The sequence below is a fragment of the Eretmochelys imbricata genome, chromosome 12, assembly GCF_965152235.1.
Source record: "Eretmochelys imbricata isolate rEreImb1 chromosome 12, rEreImb1.hap1, whole genome shotgun sequence".
NCBI lineage: Eukaryota > Metazoa > Chordata > Testudines > Cheloniidae > Eretmochelys > Eretmochelys imbricata.
The window spans coordinates 6,789,889-6,809,075 of record NC_135583.1 but is presented as its reverse complement, the minus strand read 5'-3'; the positions used below and the strand labels follow the sequence as shown (position 1 = coordinate 6,809,075).

General features: G+C 49.1%; 1 protein-coding gene across 1 annotated transcript in view; it reads right to left on the bottom strand.

The window, feature by feature from the left end:
* Nucleotides 1-12,789: 12,789 nt before the first annotated feature.
* CSNK2A2 (casein kinase 2 alpha 2) overlaps nucleotides 12,790-19,187 on the bottom strand; it is a 41,554-nt gene continuing 35,156 nt past the window's right edge. The window contains exon 13 of the transcript XR_013347713.1: nucleotides 12,790-13,151. The gene's annotated coding sequence lies outside the window, so the exon portion shown is untranslated. The remainder of the gene's footprint in view (nucleotides 13,152-19,187) is intronic.

Sequence of the window (19,187 nt, the reverse complement as noted above, 5' to 3'; positions counted from 1 at the left end):
AGGGGCGGAAGATGGAGGGGGAGGCTGGGGGGAGGCAGAGGAAGGGGAGGGAAGATGGAAGGGAGGGGGAGCAAAGGAGGGGTGGGGAGATGGATGGGAGGGGGAGGCAGGGGGAGATAGAGGCAGGGAAGGCTTAGGGAGATGGAGGGAAGTGGGAGATGGAGGCTCAGGAGGGGCAGGCAGATGGACGGGAGGAGGTGGCTGAGGGGAGGCAGAGGAGGGGTGAGGAGATGGAAGGGAGGGGGATACTGGGGGGGTGAGGAAATGGAAGGGAGGTAGAGGAGCTCGTTCTGGTCTCCCTATTGCAATTCCCTCCCGGTGCTGGGGGATCAAAATCGCTGGGCTGGAGCCTTGTGCTGCATTTTGGGCTGTTGAGACCCTGGGAGGGTTACGTTTTTCCCCTGCTTGTTTTAACCTTTGCAGCCCCTGGCAGGACAAGCCTTGCTTTCCTGCTTTTGCTGGGGGTCTCAGGGGAGGACTCAGAGCTGTGAGTGGGAACGCTCTCCACCCTTAAAGAAGGCGAGCGGGCTGCTGAATTTTTGACAAAAGAGCTTTTCTCCCAACTCTTTATACAGGTGTTGGAGTTTAAATTAGTTTGTAACAAAACCAACAAAAAGTCTTCATAAGACTCTCGTTCTCCATCTCTAAATCGGGTCTCATGTGCTTGCCCTTCTTCTCCTACCCTACTAGCGCTTTGGTCATCTCGAGCAGGGGTTCTCAACCTTTGTCTTTCTGAGCCCGCCCCCCTGCGCCCACGCTATAAAAACTCCACGGCCCACCTATGCCCCAACAGCTGTTTTTCTGCATATAAAAGCCAGGGCTGGCATTAGGGGGGTGGCAAGCAGGGCAACTGCCTGGGGCCCCACGCTGCAGGGGGCCCAGTAAAGCTAAGTTGCTCAGGCTTCGGTTCTGCCCTGGGCCCCAGTAAGTCTAATGCCAGCCCTGCTTAGCTGACCCCCTGAAACCTGCTCTGCTTGAGAACCACTGATCTAGAGAGTGAATTGCTAAGGTAACAGAACAAGCAGAACCAAAAAACTCCCAAACCCCACTGAGTTTTCTTTGAAAACAAAACACCCTTCATCATCACAAAGAGGCAAAAAAGAGGCTCCCCCCCTCTTTTTTTTTCCTTTGAAGTGTTGTAGGTGAGCACCAAGATTTTTTCATTTTATTTTTTTATTTAAAAAAATTCAGCTAGTGGACTGGAATAAAACATGAATAGTCATATACACAGGCCCTGATTCCACACACATTTCTGCACATGCTTAACTATATTACATAAGAACGGCCATACTGGATCAGACCAAAGGTCCATCAAGCCCAGGATCCTGTCTTCTGACAGTGGCTAATGCCAGGTGCCCCAGAGGGAATGAACAGAACAGGTAATCATCCAGTGATCCATCCCGTCACCCATTCCCAGCTTCTGGCAAACAGAGGCTAGGGACACCGTCTCTGTCCATCCTGGCTAATGGCCATTGATGGACCTGTCCTCCATGAACTTATCTAGTTCTTTTTTGAATCCTGTTACAGTCTTGGCCTTCACAACATCCTCTGGCAAGGAGTTCCACAGGTTGGCTGTGTGTTGTGTGAAAAAATACTTCCTTTTGTTTGTTTTAAACCTGCTGCCTGTTAATTTAATTTGGTGACCCCTAGTTCTTATGTTATGAGAAGGAGTAAATAACACTTCCTTATTTACTTCTTCCACACCAGTCATGATTTTATAGACCTCAATCATATCCCCCCTTAGTCGTCTCTTTTCCAAGCTGAAAAGTCCCAGTTATATTAATCTCTCCTCACAGGGCAGCTGTTCCATATCCCTAATCATTTTTGTTGCTCTTTTCTGGACCTTTTCCAATTCCAATACATCTTTTTTGAGATGGGGCGACCACATCTGCATGCAGTATTCAAGATTTGGCCATACCATGGATTTATAGAGAGGTAATAGGATATTTTCTGTCTTATTATCTGTCCCTTTCTTAATGATTCCCAACATTCTGTTCACTTTTTTGACTGCCGCTGCACATTGAGTGGATGTTTTCAGAGAACTATCTACAATGACTCAAGATCTCTTTCTTGAGTGGGAACAGCTAATTCAGACCCCATCATTTTATATGTACAGTTGGGATTATGTTTTCCAAAGTGCATTACTTTGCATTTATCAACATTGAATTTCATCTGCCATTTTGTTGCCCAGTCACCTAGTTTTGAGAGAACCTTTCGTAGCTCTTCACAGTCTGCCTGGGACTTAACTATCTTGAGCAATTTTGTATCATCTGCAAATTTTGCCACCTCACTGTTTACCCCTTTTCCCAGATCATTTATGAATATATTGAATAGGACTGGGCCCAGTACAGACCCCTGGGGGACACCACTATTTACCTCTCTTCATTCTGAAAACTGACCATTTATTCCTACCCTTTGTTTCCTATATTTTTACCAGTTACCAATCCCCCAGAGGACCTTCCCTCTGATCCCATAACAGCTTACTTAGCTTAAGTCCCCTTTGGTGAAGGACCTTGTCAAAGGCTTTCTGAAAATCTAAGTACACTATATCCACTGGATCCCCCTTGTCCACACTGACTCCCTCAAAGATTCACTCTCATAGTTACATTGACTTCAGTGGGGCGGCACACAATGCATAAAATACTCCTGGGGGAATTCTACACCACGGTGCAAGGCAGAATTTGTGCAGACTTCATGTTCTCCACAGAATTTTATTTTTTCCTGCAGAATTTGTGATTCTGATAGCGAGGCAAAGAGAAGCAATGAGAGGGTCACACTCCCCTCCTAGCTCGCCTCCCAAGCAGTGGTCACATCGGGAGCAGCTGGAGGAGACATAAATCATCACCGCGGGAGGGTTGGTCATGCATGCAAGACTCTGTCCCTCTCACTCGCTATTATGGTGCATCCAGTGCAGAGGGGCAGGCCCCTGGGATGTTTATGGGGCAGGCATGGGGCAGGCCCAGCCCTTGTGAGCCTTGCCACCGAGTCCATGTATTGTAGGGTGTGGGAGGAGGGCTGCAGGATGATCCCTCACCTCTGTGCAGCCAGTTGCCTGCACTCCTCACTGGGAGACAGCCATGGGCGGCAGGTATAATAGGCCAGGGGAGGCTCTCCCCCCCCGGCGCTGCTGTGGCTGCTGGACCCCTGGTTGCGGGCTTTGGCCATGACATTTTTGCTTTATTATGCCCCATGCAGGTTCTGGGGTGGCTGAGGAGGCACATACCATTGCATGGGGCATATCAAAAAGGGTCTTCTGACAGGCGCTTTTCCCCGGGAGGGTTGGGTTTGGGGAGGGGAGGCGAGGCTGCGGCTGGCCTGGGGCTCCTCCGTGTGCAGGCTCGGCGCTTCGGCCATCCCCGGGCTCCTCTAGGCTAGGGATCTAAATAGCGAGTAAAAGAAGTAACCATTTAACCTATTGAAATTCAATTGGGTAAACGGTTAATGGGGAACTAGGGGAGCGGTGGCGCTGCAGCCCCCCTCGTTTTATGTGAGGCTCCCCCCCATCCCCGCATGCCTGGGATCCCTGCACTCCCCCCCTCCCCAGGTGCCTAGGATCCTGGCTGCCGGCCCCGCACCTGGGGATCTGCTGCTGTCAGCTCCTGGCATCTGGGGGTGGCAGCGGAGCCCCGTGCGTGGGGCCAACAGTCAGGACCCCCAGTGCAAGCAGGGCTGCAGCTGGACCCTGGGGGCGTCGGGGTGGGCAGTGGAGTTTAATCCTTAACTGGAACCAATAAGCATCAAGCTTATCAGTTAACCCAGGGATCGGCAACCTTTGAGAAGTGGTGTGCCAAGTCTTCATTAATTTAAGGTTTCGTGTGCCAGTAATACATTTTATATTTACAGGGGCCCCCTGACCGAACACCCAGACTGGCAGCAGGCTGAACGGGGCCAGCGGCCGGGACCCCGGCTGGCACGGGCCGGCAACCGGAACCCCAGACTGGCAGCGCGCTGAGCCTGGGGTTCCGTCCGCCAGCTGGGATCCCGGCCGATGGCACCGTTCATCCCGCTGCCAGTCTGGGGTTCCGTCCGTCACCTCTGCCAGCCGGGATCCCGGCCAACAGCACCGCTCAGCCCGCTGCTAGTCTGAGGTTCCATCTGTCACCTCTGCCCGCTGGGATCCCGGCCAATGGCACCGCTCAGCCCGCTGCCGGTCTGGGCTTCCGTCCGCCAGCCTCTGCCAGCCGGGGTCCCGGCCGCTGGCCCCGCTCAGCCCGCTGCCGGTCTGGGCTTCCGTCCGCCAACCTCTGCCAGTCGGGATCCTGGCCGCTGGCCCCGCTCAGCCCGCTGCCGGTCTGGGCTTCCGTCCGCCAGCCTCTGCCAGCCAGGGTCCCGGCCGCTGGCCCCGCTCAGCCCACTGCCGGTCTGGGGTTCCGTCCGCCAGCCTCTGCCAGCCGGGATCCTGGCCGACAGCACCACTCATCCTGCTGCTGGTCTGGGGTTCCATCCGCCAGCCTCTGCCAGCCAGGATCCCGGCCGCTGGCACCGCTCAGCCCACTGCCGGTCTGGGCTTCCGTCCGCCAGCCTCTGCCAGCCGGGGTCCCGGCCGCTGGCCCCGCTCAGCCCACTGCCGGCCCGGGGTTCCGTCCATCCAGGCCGGCAGCGGGCTGAGTGGGGCTGGCGGCCAGGATCCTGGCTGGCAGCAGAGTGCCACTAAAAATCAGCACGCATGCCACAGGTTGCTGACCCCTGGGTTAACCGGTTAAACTTTTACATCCCTACTCTGGGTGGGGGGTTCGGGGCTTTGGCCAGCCCTGGGCTCCTGTGGCCAGGGAGGGGCACGCTCTGGGCTTCTCTGGGCAAGGGGGCTTGTGGCTGCGGCCCCAGGGCAGGGGAGGAGGAGGTCTTGGGGCTCCGGGCAAGGTGAGGGGGCGGGCAGAAGGGGCAGAACTGGGGGCTAGCCTTCCCAAACGGGGGCTCCACCCACCACCCATGGAGACAGCCCCAGTGCATGCCCCTTGCCTCCATTGCTGGGCATGCCCTGCAGAGGCATGGGGCTGACACAAGCAGCTGTGGGGAAGCCGTGGGGAGCCTTGACCAGGCCCTGCCCTTTCCCTTAGTCTCCGTGAGCAGCTGACTGGCCGGCATGGCATCAGGCTGGGATCCTGTGGGGAGCCTGGCCTGCCCTGGCAGGGCAATGAAGTGAAGGAGCTTGTCTGAGCCAAATCAGCTAGAGCCTGAACCAGCGTGAAACAGAGCCGTGTGGGGGCCTACCTTGCTGAGCCTTGGCAGCCATGCTGGAACCACCATTCCAATTGCTTCTAACCTAGGGCACCTGGGTCTCAGCCAGGCCGTTCCTTTCAAACCGTGGTTGAAAGGAAGGGGAGAAACTTCTTTGCCAACCGATACTGCCCCCCCTCCAACTCTGGGTCTCAACTTTTCCTAGTGTGCTTTTGAATTCAGTAACTTCATTTATTAGCGGAAAGAAGCAGGAGGCATGAAACATGTAAAACTAATCAGAGGGGAAAGTGTCCAGGTCTGCTATGCTAATGTTCAATGGTCTTAAATATATCTGTTGGTTCAATTGGTTTATAGGTAGATGGAAAAATGGCTAGCAACAATGAGCGGTTTTGAGGTTCCAGAGTACCCAGTTTTGCTCAACTGCTAAAAAAGAACTTACCTGCTGAACCCCCTTTATGTTTATTAAGTTGATTTGCTTCTAGGAGTGGCCTTTCAACACTAATACAAACAGTTTTGTAAAACTGTAATGAAAATTAACCTGCCTACACATGCCATCATTCCTAAGGAAAAACATTTTCCTTACCCTTTTTTTTTAAAAGAAGATTTTGAGGGCAAATAAAGTGTTAGAACTATTAACTTTAATTAACTTTGATGTTTTTCCTCTTTACTTTGGAAATGTCAGTAAGACATGCTGTTTGATCTTTTCTTACTTATACTCCTGGGGGAATTCTATAAGGAATCGATTTGTCAAAAACATTTCCTGAATCTTTTTTGTTGTCTCTATTGTTACAGACATACTTGCTAACAGGGATTTTGAAATAAGCTACCAAAATAATTGGAAGTGGCATGATTATATGGGGTTATTTTGACAAAATATGCAGAATTTTAAAATATTACATGCAGACTTTTAAATTTTTTGGCACAGAATTCCCCCAGGAGTAACGCGGGTGCATTAGTCTTGCAGGATCATGGCCTTAGAATGAAAGCTCTTTGGGGCAGGGATTGTCTCTCCTTTATGCATGTGTAAAGCACCGAGTATAATGGGGTCCTGGCTGGAGTCATTAAGTGCTACACCAATAGAAAAATTAATACATTGATGATGTATTGTTTACATGAGTAATTAGTTGCCTCCCAGGAGCTGAGGCTGCTCTTCTGGGATAGATCACCTGGGGCAGGGGTTTTATTTGTTAAAGTTTTTGTGAAGTGGCTCCAAAATAAACTTAGAAGAGGAAAATACACACAGCCCTCCCCAAGAACCTAGATTCAGGGTTCCCCAGACTTCCCATTCTCTCTTCCCGTTTATGAGCAATGAATACATTTCCTTTCCCTATCTGTTCTGCTCTTTGGCAACTGTGTGTTGCTGTGGATCTCTCAAGCACTGAGGTCCATAATTTTCAGGAGTAAAAAAGATTTATGTGAAAATTCATGCTTGATAAATACCAAGCCAGAGAGAGACCTTAAAAAGAAAATCAGATTTGATGTTTTCCCCCAGTGAGGGGGCATACTCACCTCTCGAGAGCGTCCTTCTGTCGGGTGTGTGCAAACCTGCACTCTCTTTCTCTGCTCACAGTGCCTGTGAGTACTGTCCAGACTTGTCAAGAGGGTCTTCAGTGACCCATCACATGAAGGAATCCCATCTGGGGTAAAAGGTCCAACAGGGCCTATCACAGTGCCCTTGTCAGTATCTGCAGCCCTGTCTCTGGGCTCAGTTCTCAGCCTCTTCTGGGCTAGCTTGAAGTCTGTGTCTGCCCTGGTATAAAGCTGTAGCCCCAGGGCTTTCTCCTTGGAGACTCTTTAAGTCCTGCCCTTCACCTGGGCCTCTAAACAAGCATTATCCCCTTCTTGGAGCTTGGAGATGCCACCGTCCAGGCCCGCCCACTCCGGGACCCAACCCAGGGACCCTACAAATAGCAGCCACGTGCTGCTTCCTGTCATAGTTGCTGCAGCTGTTGTTCCCTGGGCTGCTTTCCACATAGCGCCTTCTACTTCACCCTTGTCTCAGGGCTGAAGTTCTTCCACACAGCGTGCCAGTGTCACAAGAACCCATCTTCCGGCTCACCCTTGAACTCCAGCAGAGAGCACCTTCCTTGCTCCTGTGGTCCCTGCCAGGAACTGACTAGCGCAGGCCACCTTGCAGCGGCTTTTATTGGAGCCTGCTGAGGTCTGATTGGCCGCTTCCCTGCAGCCTTTCTAGGCAGGCCTGAGGGACCCACCTTTACAGCTGCTTTACTAGGGTGGGGTGTGATAGGACCAGGGGGCCTCACAGGGCTCAGGACAGCTCATCACAGTCCCCATAGACACTAGCCACAGAACCTGGGGCTGAGGAATGAATCACCAAGTGCTTGTCACTGGAATGGATAAAAGACAAATGCCTGCTGATGTAGAAGACAGTGTAAAGCAGCAGTTCTCACCCAGGAGTGTGGGGCCACAAGCAGGTTTCAGGGGATCTGCCAAGCAGAACCAATGTTTGACTCGCTGGGGCCCAGGCCAGAGAGCCGAAGGGCCGCTGTGCAGGGCTGAAGCCCGGGGCCCTGAGCCCTGCCACCTGGGACTGAAGCCGAAGCCTGCGCAACTTCGCTTTGCGGGGCCCCCTGTGGCGTGGTGCCCCAGGCAATTGCCCTGCTTGCTACCCCCCTAATGCCGGCCCTGGTTTCTATATGCAGAAAAACAGCTGTTGTGGCAGTGGTGGGCCGTGGAGTTTTTATAGCATGTTGGGGGGGTGCTTCATGGGTGGGGGGGGAACCCACGCTTTAGGGAGGCTAGCCTGCCAGCCCTACCCCTGCTGCCCAAGGCCCCACCCCCGCATGCCAGAGTCCCAAAGTCCCCGAACGCACACCCACCCGAGCCCCGGTGTGCCTGCCCCAGCCACATCGGGTCAAGCCCCTGCCGCCGGCCCCCAAACCTCCCCCCCCCCCAAAAGCACCAGGCCGAGCCACCAATCTCCCCAAGTGCTGGGCCTCACACAGCGCCAGGCCAGCCCCAGTGCCAGGCCGAGCCACCGGCCTCCCAAAGCACCATCTCCTCCCGCCCCCCCGCCGGCCCCAGCACCCAGCTGAACCTCCTCAGCCCGCCAGCCCCTGGCTCTCCGCATCCCTCCTCACCTCCCCCCCCATCCCAAGGAGGAGGAATTGGGGGGGCAGCAGGGACCTCTGGGGGAGGGGGAGCGCTGTGTGGAGTGGAGGAGCTAGTGGGGGTTTCAGGGAAGGACTGGGTGTCTGGGAGCAGCGCCAGGCAAGGCTAAGCCTTCCCTGGCCTATTATACCCGCCACACATGGCAGCGGGGGGCTCAGAAAGCTAAAGGTTGAGAAACCCTGGGAGATGGTTGCAGTGCAATGACTCCTAAGTGGCTCTGGGTGGCGTGTAAACCTCTTTTTAAGTCTCAGACCATTGCAAGCTGCACTGAGTCACAGCTGTACATTAGAATGACAAAGGGACACAGGGATAACCAGACTGTTGAAATGGCAGCCTGACCATATACTTGCTGCAGCAGAAATGAACCCCTAAACGTACCGTTTAATCCCGGCTCAGGCGGAGTCTACCCACCTCTGGCAAGCTGCTGAGCGTGTTAACACGCCCCACTCTGCAGTCTGTACTGCCAACAAAGTATTATTAAACTGAACTGAGCTGCAAGAAAGTCAAGCCATTTTGGGGAGAGTGTGATCTCCTTTCCCGTCTCATGTTCACTCATCCAAGTTTAATATTAAACCAAGGCTGTTCCAGCCCACATACCCGTGGCCAGTACATTGGAGCTAATGAAATGACTGATCTTATACCTAATGAACACTTACTGCATGGACACATTTTTAAAATGTCCCACTTTTCCTTTTGCAGCCACTGGCAGGTTTCTGCAGGAGGCTTTTTTTTGGTTTGTTGGTTTATAGCTACAGTAGCTCATAATTTTTGATTCCTCAGAGAGCTGCAGCTTCTTGTGTTCTCACTAGGTACCTGCTTTCATTTTCTTCTTGCTGGATCAGCTGGAGGTAGCCTCTGACTGAGCAGCAGTAACATCAAGTTTAGACCCCGGAGGGCAGCGTCTCTCATTATTCAGTTCCACAAAGAGGTATTTAAGGGTCGGTTCCTAGACCTCCTTGGGCACAGGGAACAGGAACACGGGCACCTTTGTTGATGAATAGCAACGACCCCCCTTCTTCTAAAAACCCAGCATGCATTTCCTCCCTCAGCTAGGCAATCTCTCTGCTCCAGGTTCCATGCCAGACTGGAGCTTTGAAGTTCTCCCAACCACTGATCCAGCACTAAGCCTTAATGCTGGAGGCTCCTGCCGGTTTGGATAAGACTTTTTCAAATATCTCTAAAACGACTGATTCAAAAACTAAACCAAACCCAGAATCTCCCACACACAGAGAACAATTTGCAAAAAGCATCTCACTGCAGCCTAGCAGTTAGTTCTTACTGGCGCATATCTAGTGAATTTAGACAACCATTATTTCGCTGACATTTAGAAAACGTACTAGCTCATTATGGGCTTGATCCTGCACCCACTGACATCAATGGTAAAGTTCCCCTTGGCAGGCACCATGGAGCATATTACAAGGGAAGTGTTCCTACAGGTTTAAATGCATTTAGGGGCATGGCTGGGGGTGGGGAAGTAGCACCAATCCTCAGAAGAGCTGATGTGGTACTATGAGAAGGTCAACTACAGTCCCGGGGTGACGTGTGCTCAGCTCCGCAAGTGATGGGCAGCAAGTTACATAAAAGGACTGGATAATCTACCACCACCATCTTGCCATACAGCCACAAGCAACGCCCCACCACAAAGAGGCCATTAGAGTAAATCTCAATAATCCCTTTGCATTTGTTTAGCCTTCAAAGCCCTTTGCAAATATGAATGGACTGAGCCTCGAGACACCCTTCCAGTGGACGAGGGAGTATCATTCCCAATTTACAGATGGGAACTATGGTTCAAAGAGGTCAGTAGCAGGTTCAGACCCCTTACTCACATGGAGTAGTACCTTACTCTGTGTGTCATCTCAACTCATTCAGGGGACTACTCAAGAAGCAAGGAACTACTACTACTGTCCCTTGGTGACTTGCCCAAGGCCATTCACTGAATCAGTAGCAGAGCTGGTAACAAAACCCAGGAGTCTTGACCCCTCCTGTTTTAACTTCTACATAATCCTGACTCCCTAGAAAACAGACAAGTGGTTACCTTATTTTTCTCTCTCTCTATTGTGGGTTTTGCAGGATGGTAGCATTTTTCTTCATGTAACTCAAACAGCCCCCTGAACCAATCTGACTAAGCTGCCTATTGGTCTTGCTGAAACCAAGATGGTGGCTTCTGCCCATTCCAAGCGCGGTCGTTGGCAGTGCTCCTGAATCTGGACTCTAACAAAGACCCAGATCTTCCAAGGTAGTTAGGGACCTAAATGCCTTTGTGGGTCTGGGCCCAAACTCTTCACGCATAAACACATGATGCATGTGAAGGTCTTTGTGTTAATGCATCTGCAGTCATGCTGCCTGGGGATGATTTATTTCCTGTAAGTCTCCATGGGAGAGGAACTCTGTCCGCATCTGTTTTCATACTCAGAAATGTTCCTTATCTGTGTACTATCAAAACCAGTGTAGAGAAGTAAACAACCCTGATTCTTCACACTGCTTGGACAGTGACAGCAGAGTGATCACTTTCACTTTGCTTCTGAAATCATTTTCACTTTCAGTTTCCAATGCAACATCCCAGGGCTGCTGGATTTGCATTTCCACCACCGCAGCTTGGGGAACGTTTAAAATATTCCCGTGAAACACATCGTCATGCACACATTCCTGTTAGATCCTGAATAAATCCCTTCTCACACGCACCTCCATTTTATGTTATGGAAACATCTCATGTCCCAATGCCCTAGACAGACCCAGGAGTAGAGCGGATAGAACTTCAGAATCTCTGTTTTGTGGGCAACGTTGACATTTCACAATTTGTTTTTGTTCAGAATCGGAATTCCTGTCAAATGGAAATTCTGAAAAAAAAATTCACTGACATTTTCTCCCACTGGCACTCTGGTCCAAAACAACACAATTTCACAAAAACGGCAATTTCTGACAGAAGACTCGATTGACAAAAATTTCCCAAGCAGTTTTACAAGGGAGTAATTTTAAGCATGTGTGCAGCCCCACCGACTTCAATGGCTCTATTCCTGTGGAAAAGGTAAGCATGGGAGGCTTTGCAGGACGGAGGTCTAAATTTTGGACCCCAAGTCAATTGATAGTGTTCCTGTAATTCACAAATCTTTTATTTTTAATGATGCAGCATGGATGATTAAATTGGGGGGGGGGGGACTCACAGAAAAATGTTTATTGAAAAGGATTAGTTATGGGGTAACTGCTGTGCTAAGTACATATTTTGGCTTGGCAGCAGCAAATACCTGACTGCCACTTTCGCTAGGGAAATAGCTGATCTGTTTTCAATATACTGGGTTATAAACAATTTGCCCAATTTCACTTTATTTTTAAAATCAAAACTCTTTTTGAATCCCTCCAGAGAAGAGAGCTCTTTAAAGCGTGAGCATGCTCTGAAAGGTGATTATGGAAAAATGGCACTTTCTTACTCAGATGTGAGGGAGTCGTGCCTGCTAACTTCGGCCCCAATCATGCAAACACTCACATGAGTAACCTTACTCACACCAGTAGTCCCGTTCCAATCAATAGGACTACTCACACCAGCAGAAGTGATTGCAGGATTGGGGCCTAAAATACATTTTTTGCTGCTTTTTATACCTTTTAACCCTCCAGAGCAACAGAGCTAAGACAGCATGAGCTGGATTCAAGTCCTCAATGTGCATTAGCAACAGAACTGTTTACTAAGTTCCAATCAGTTACATCTGAAGGCAATGGGACCACACAGGCGTCACTGAGGACATATTTAGCCTGCCAACCCTTTATGACTGGTGATGATGCATCAGAAAGATCACAGCTTGACTCTCAAAGCCCAGGCTGAGTTTGAGCAGCTGGCAGAAGACGCTTCCCCCCATCTCATTACTTATAATTATGCAGATTTGCTCAGGAATCCCTGAAAAAATGCAAAACATGGAGCCCCAAAATGCCATTTTTACAATCATTTTTCTGAATAGAACCATATTTGCCAGTATTAGAGTTGGCCTTAAACAGACATGCATCTATTTCACATCTTTTTTAACTGAAATCCAGCAAGATCCCTTTGTTGGCAGTTTCAGCTTGGAGTGGCATTTTTAAGCAAAAAAACCTGAAGCCCCCAAAATAATGAAGACAAGTGTCTTTATCAACATCCAAAGACCAACTAGATACGAGGGCAAGATCTAAATGAATTAAGGCCTTGATCCTGCAACAACTTACACATGCTTAACTTCATACACCTGAGCAGTTCCATTGCCTTCAATGACAATGCACGGGGCCTGATCCAAAACCCATTGAAGTCAATGGGAGTATGTCCATTAATTTCAATTGCCTTTAGATCGAGCCCGCAGTCCTTAAAGTTAAGCACATACATAAATCTTTGCAGGAGCAGGGCCCTAAGTGGTTATTTCTTCCCCAGTCACAGTCTCTTACTGTCACGCCTCTCACAGACAGAACACGCGCCCACCCTCCCCCACAAGCAACTAAGAACACACCAAAAATAATAACACATTATTTAAAAATTAGAACTATATTTAGTCAATTGGTTAGAGTACAAACACTTTATACAACACAATTAAATAAATGACTCCATAAATCCAGTCTGTTAACACATGAGATTAGGGCAAATATACAGCTGCCGTTCTGAACAGCCCAGCTCCTCATGCATCCACTGTGCAGATGCTATCCAGGCACACATCTTACTGCTAGCTGGTTTGCAGGAGCAATATACATGGAAACATTTTGTGGTTTCAAACCATTTGTCCTAGTTTCTCAGTAAATTCTAAAGAAAAATCAAGGCAATTTCAACTTTTATCCAAGGCATCTCCATTCTCTTTCCTCCTCCCAAGAGACGTGTAATGCAGGAAACGATGCTAAAAACAGGCATAAAAAACAGTCACCTAACGGAATGCTAATATGTGTTAATATCGAAGGCTGGAATTCGTAAAGAAGCCTAAGGTAGGAAGATAGATCTCCAACACTCGTGGAATTTCGATGGGATTTAGGCACCTCACTCCTTTCAGCGCCTTTGAAAATCCCAGCCCATGCTGCGCTGGAGAGAAAACTGTTTTAACCTGTGTCCCAGTCTTGCTCCCAGTGACTTCATTGGAGCAGGACCAAGCCCCTCATCTCCAGCTGTACAAACCTGGCCCCTGATCCTGCAGGCTGACCTGGACCCTGTGTCTGTGTGGAGCCCCACTGAAGTCAGTGGGGAGCCCAGATAGGCACAGGAGTCTGCCCAGTGGGCAGGATCAGGACCTTGCAGCACTCCCTGGAAAGGCACCTTAACCTAACTGATTCTGTGACCCCTGAAAATGGCAAATGTTTCCGAGTCCGTCTGATCACCAGAGAAGCTGTTGGTACATTACACTCTCCCTTTGATTTCCAGTGTGTGTGGGCACTGGGTTTTGGCAACTGTGCACTAGTACTCTGCTTTTCTCGTATTAAATATGCTAGGAAGAGGCCTCCAGAATTCTGTGGCTCTGAGACAGTAAATGAAGGTCCAGCTCCAAAAATAAAATCATCCTCCAAAGAATTTGGGTTTTTTTCCTACAGAATACCCTGGAGATTAGATTACTTTCAAGGTGATGAGACCTTCAGGAACCCTCTAAAATACTGGCACAAGACATGGTCAAACCTAGGTGCCCCTCTGAACACCAACAGCACTGGACATGTTTACGGAAGGGAATTATAAAGATAATAAATCCTTCCTCTCAATAATTATTCATCTAATCATACACATGCTTCACAGTAACTTGTAAATGTCACGTGAGTGAGGGCATGATCCGAAGCCCATTGAAATCAATGGGAGTCTTTCCATTGACTTTGGTGGGCTGGGGATCAAGCCCTGGCTGTGGAGGTCTACAGGAAGCAATCGTAAGAGAGCTTTTTCAGAATAACCGGTCTTTTCCCCATAAAGAGATGTTACATGCCCATTGTTCAAGGACTAGCAACCCCAATTAGACAAAACACAGCCGAGGGCACTATCTTGACCAACCCTTATACCATCTTTGAAGAGCAAGGAAACAATCTGTATTTAACTATAGGCCAGACAAGCTCAACATCTTGATGTCAAAAGGGAGCCAGAAGATTTTTCATCAACATCTTCCGTTTGCTATTTAATCCTACTCAATCGTGTGTTTTGCTATAGCTCCTCACATGGCTCTTGGCTCACAACTGGGCTTGACGCACGTTTTTACTTCCTGCCCACCTTTTGGGGTGGTATGGACAGGAGGCAATATCTTTAATCTTTGTCCTGGGCAACGGAAAAGCTTTATCTACTCACACAGAACCTCTATTCCCTCAACAGGGAATAGAATATACCCAAGATTAAAGTAACTGGAGAACAAACCTTTGTCTAGAAGAGGTATTGGAATCTATGCTGATATAAATGCAGGGATGGTGAAGACAGCAAGATACTTGTTTGCTTGAGCTAAAAATCACTGTGCAACTCACACAGAGCAGAAATGCCACATGTGGTTTTGAGAGTGGTCATCGTCGCTCAATGAAGAGTGGATAGCACAAACCACCATTATTCCTAATGGGGTTATCTGCACAAGCCAACCAAAGCAAGACCCAAGCTTCTCAGCCACTGAGTCTACAAAAGACTTAGCAGAAAGGAAGAGACAGAAACAAGCCTGTTTCTAGGCAGCTTCTTGTTCCCTTTGTTCTCCAGATTGAATGCCAGTTAGGATGGAAACAGAAGGTGTTAAGCCTTCTGCTCATGTCCCATCTGAAGTTACAATTACGCGAAGGACAAACAGTTATTTGCCCAGCAAATCACCAGGACATAATAACTGGTTACCTGTGAAAAAGTAAAAGCAAGAACAGATTTACTCTGAAATCCTGTTTTCATGCCACCATCCTTTGCAATAATGAAGGGGAAAATAACTGCAGGTGGATGAGACTCCATAATATACCAGACCATAATGAGATCATGGATTTAAGGGGCCAAAGCAGCAGAGCAAATCTTTGCCTAGAGGATGACGGTACCAGAATCCCATAGCACATTTCTCAGGGGACTTTTTAACAGAGTGTGGCTCAGACTTTGAGGTCTGATGCTTTTAAGCCAATAGAACAGCTAGTGTGATAGATGCAGCAGACTTTCATAGTTCGACATTTTAGTGATTTCAACTTGAAAATTAGATTTCTCTTTAAAAAAAAGTAAGTTTACATGGTGACAGGAATTAGTTTGGAAAACATGAACATTCCCCCCTCCCTGAACATAGTTCATACACTGGGAACCTTCAGAGCTTGTTGGAATTGTATCCTGGTGGCAAGAGATGACAAACTAGCAAGTCACCATTTAAATAATATAGAGCGTTGACTAATTATGAGGTCTTTGGTTTTGCCAGTTTAACGGCATGGGGATGCTTGTGAGAACTTTTCCTGGGTGAAGCCAACCACTACAAAATGCTGCGGTGGTCAACAGGATTTTGAGTTAGACACTTTATGTTAACTTTGCGGAAGGAAACTAAGAAAAGGGAAAACATCGTGGACCAGATTTCGACTGTTATCTAGGCTGAGTATCATCTGAACTCCATGAATGGTTCCACTGACTTCAGTGAAGTAAGATACTATTCACCAGGAGAAAAGAGATCAGAAGTTAGGCCCAGATCTACAAAGGTATGTAGGCACCTAACTCCCATTGATTTCAATGGGAGTTCGGAGCCTAAATACCTATGAGGAGCTGAGCACTAATCCTTAATTTATTTCCCCCATCATAGATAAGACAACAGAGGAGGAAGGATACTGCTGAGTCCCAGGCTTGTAAGGACACTGGACACATACTGGATATAAGTCAGAACCTCAGCCTACGCCTTTCATAATGTCAAGGCAAAACTCTGGCTCAGTTTTAACCCCTTTTGCACTTTGTAAAGCAGAATGACTTCAAAAATAGAACAAGCTTCTAAGATCTCAGAGGCACTGGCAGCTCTTTGAAGATAAAGTAGAACCACATGACCACACAGGAGAGGGAATCGATAAGGGCCCATCCAACGAGCAGGCCAAGAAAAGAACTTTGAAGGAAAGGAACGTCTACAACATGAAGGCAGGAGCAGCTGTCGAACAGACGGCTCCTTATGGATGGGAAAGTTGGACACAGGGAAAGACGAAGGATGGAGGCTCTGGAACGGTCACACTTGCTGAATCCTGACTAACGCAGACACCCACTAAGCGGAGACTGGGACAAAGCAGAGGAGGTGTGTCTGTTGCTGGACAAGAGCTCAAGAAGTTAAAGGGGCACTGTCAAGTAGCCCATGATCCAAAATTTGACCTATCTTAAAAATCAGTACCAGCCAGAAGGAAGTTCTCTCTTTCCTCTTAAATCCACTTTGTTGCTGAATTTTTTTTAGGCTACTTCCTAGTTTCACCAAACCCCAGCAAAAAGATAGATCATCCATCACGCTGCTCCTGCAGCAGCCTATCAGGACAGGTTTAGCCCTGTGTGGACACTGACAAGGCCAGGAGGTGGGGAGGATGGAAGTCACGTTTGCCTGTGCAGGATTCGAAAAGACGAGCGAGGTGGGGAGGAAAAGGCTCAGAATTTTGAGAAATGGAAGACACCGATCGGTAGGCAAAGACCAGTTTATTTCGGGAGCTTCTCTGAGGGTGTTTCAAATAAGAAAATTAAAGAAAAGAAAATTAAAACGAAAAAAGTAGTCAACGGTGCCCTTTCAAAGACAGGCGACTGATGGTGTATCAAGCAGGGGGTAGGGCGCACATGGTGGAAAGAATGAGCAGAAGGAGAAAGGTGAGTGATGAGATGGAGGCTGGGATGCAGTAGGAAGCCCCTGTCCTATGCAAATTGGCATGTTGTAACTGAAAACAGACCTAGACCTCTTTCTATGCAGCTTCCGTAGCACCCTGTATGGATGGTACATCAAGTTCCTTTCCCTGGTGAAACTGTTTCTCAGGGCCAGGCCATTTTAACAAGGTGATGTTAAGCATAAAGGGAGGCCGAGGCTGGATTTGAACATGATGGGAGTCAGGTTACCAGAGCTACCAGGCTGTCCCATCTACACGACAAAGACTACAATGCTGGGGTACCCAGTTACAACACAGCAGGGAGTCACGTTTGTGCTGTGCTTGTGCAGATGGGACCATGTTCTAATAGGTGTGACTGACGCGGGCTACAGCCTGATCTGGCAAACGCTTTAGTTCTAGGTACACAGGCAAGTCTGAAGCATATTTTAACCGTGTGGAGGGAACTAGCATATTGCAGGTAGGCCTCCAACACAGTGACAGTAGTGTCTGTTAGTCCTTAAATGAGGTCTCTCTTTTCCTCACCCCCATCAGGTGAGCCACCTGGAGGCTAAGAGGCAACAAATGCCCCTTGCTTATTTCAATTCCTTCCTGTAAAGTTCTTTGCTGGATCACAGGGCATCAGATGCCCATTTGCCCTCCCTCTTGAATGAGCTCACTGTGCTCTTACCACATCAATACATTTCATACTCTAGCCTGGAAACTGGGGTTCATGATGGCTTTCAGCTCTGAGTTCATGCTTTATGGTCTACACACAGTCCTGGGCTGATATGAACTACAGCTAAACCCTAACAGAGCGCCAAAGAGCGACCGTTTTCCTTGTGACCCCCAGAAAGTAGCTGCTCTTCCTGGAACAAAAGGCCAAGATGCTTCAGGGATGGGCCCAGGGTTAATACCTAGAGATAGAGCGATTGCCTCTGGGGAAGACTTACTGAAGACATCCTTAGGGACCCGTCCTCATCAGCTCCAAGGCCCTGAAAAACCAAGCAGGGCTGGCATGTATTCTTGGGAACATGCTCACAACTAGGAGGCTGGTAAGTAGGGAGTGGCAGAGGCCACAACACGTTAAAGGCATAGAGTCCATTTTAACATTCCACCTGCATATTTTTTCCCCTTAAGCAAATCCCTCAGCTGCCCACACAGTGCCCACCACTGCCCTAGATACACAGACCCACACATGGAAACAGATAATAAATACAGAGTTTATATACACACGCACACATACATAGCACCACTTCTATAAGGCGTCGAAGATACTAAATGTACATTACAGGGAGGTGCTTGTTATAAAGAGGTATTTATAATGAGCTTCCAAAGAGCCAGGAGACAAAACATACAGCAGATAGCCTTATATCAGAGGTAGCCTTACAACAGACAGCTTCAGTACCAAGGCGCTGGATAAAAACTATGCAAGGGGAGCTGGAGGCAGAGAGGAGGGCCAGAGAAAAGGAATGACAAAAGTAGAATTGGAGTCCTGCTGGAACTTTAAAAAGAAGCTTCAAGCATCCGGGTTTGTTAATTTCAAGCTCGAGCTCACTGGCTCGGAAACGCTGCCCGCCCAGTGCAGAGACACAGCTGGGATAAACACTTGACGACTGCGCAGGTGACGAGGTGGCTGCCGCGACAGGGATGGGCCCACCCGTCCGACAGAGATCTCTCCCTGAACCGAGGCGGCAGGAAACGCAAGTGGCACCATTTCCGCTAGCAGGAAGGAGATTTGATATGAGCAGGGGTTAGAGGGACGGAAGGAGCGGGGAGAAAACCCTGGTTCAGCCCACTAGCTGGTTCGATTCACTACCCAGATGGAGGTGCAGCTCAAGGCAGTGGCCGAGGAGGAAGTCAGAAGCACTCCAGGGAGCAGTCACGAAAGAGGAAGCATTGTGAGCACTGCTGGTTCTGCCCAGGTGGAGGGGGGAGGGGGGGGGACAAGGGGGGGCTCAGTGGTCCCCACAGAGAACTGTGAGGGTAGGGAGTCCACTGTGTTTAGGATTCACGAGAATAAGCCTCTTCCCTGCTCAGGAGGGCTGGGGCAGAGGACTGAAGTCACCCACTGTGTGTGTCCATATCAGGGGTGTTAGCCCCCCCGGTCTGCACTATCTCCTTATCCTTTTTTAAATCCAGCTGAGATCTCCAGGCAGCCAGACTTT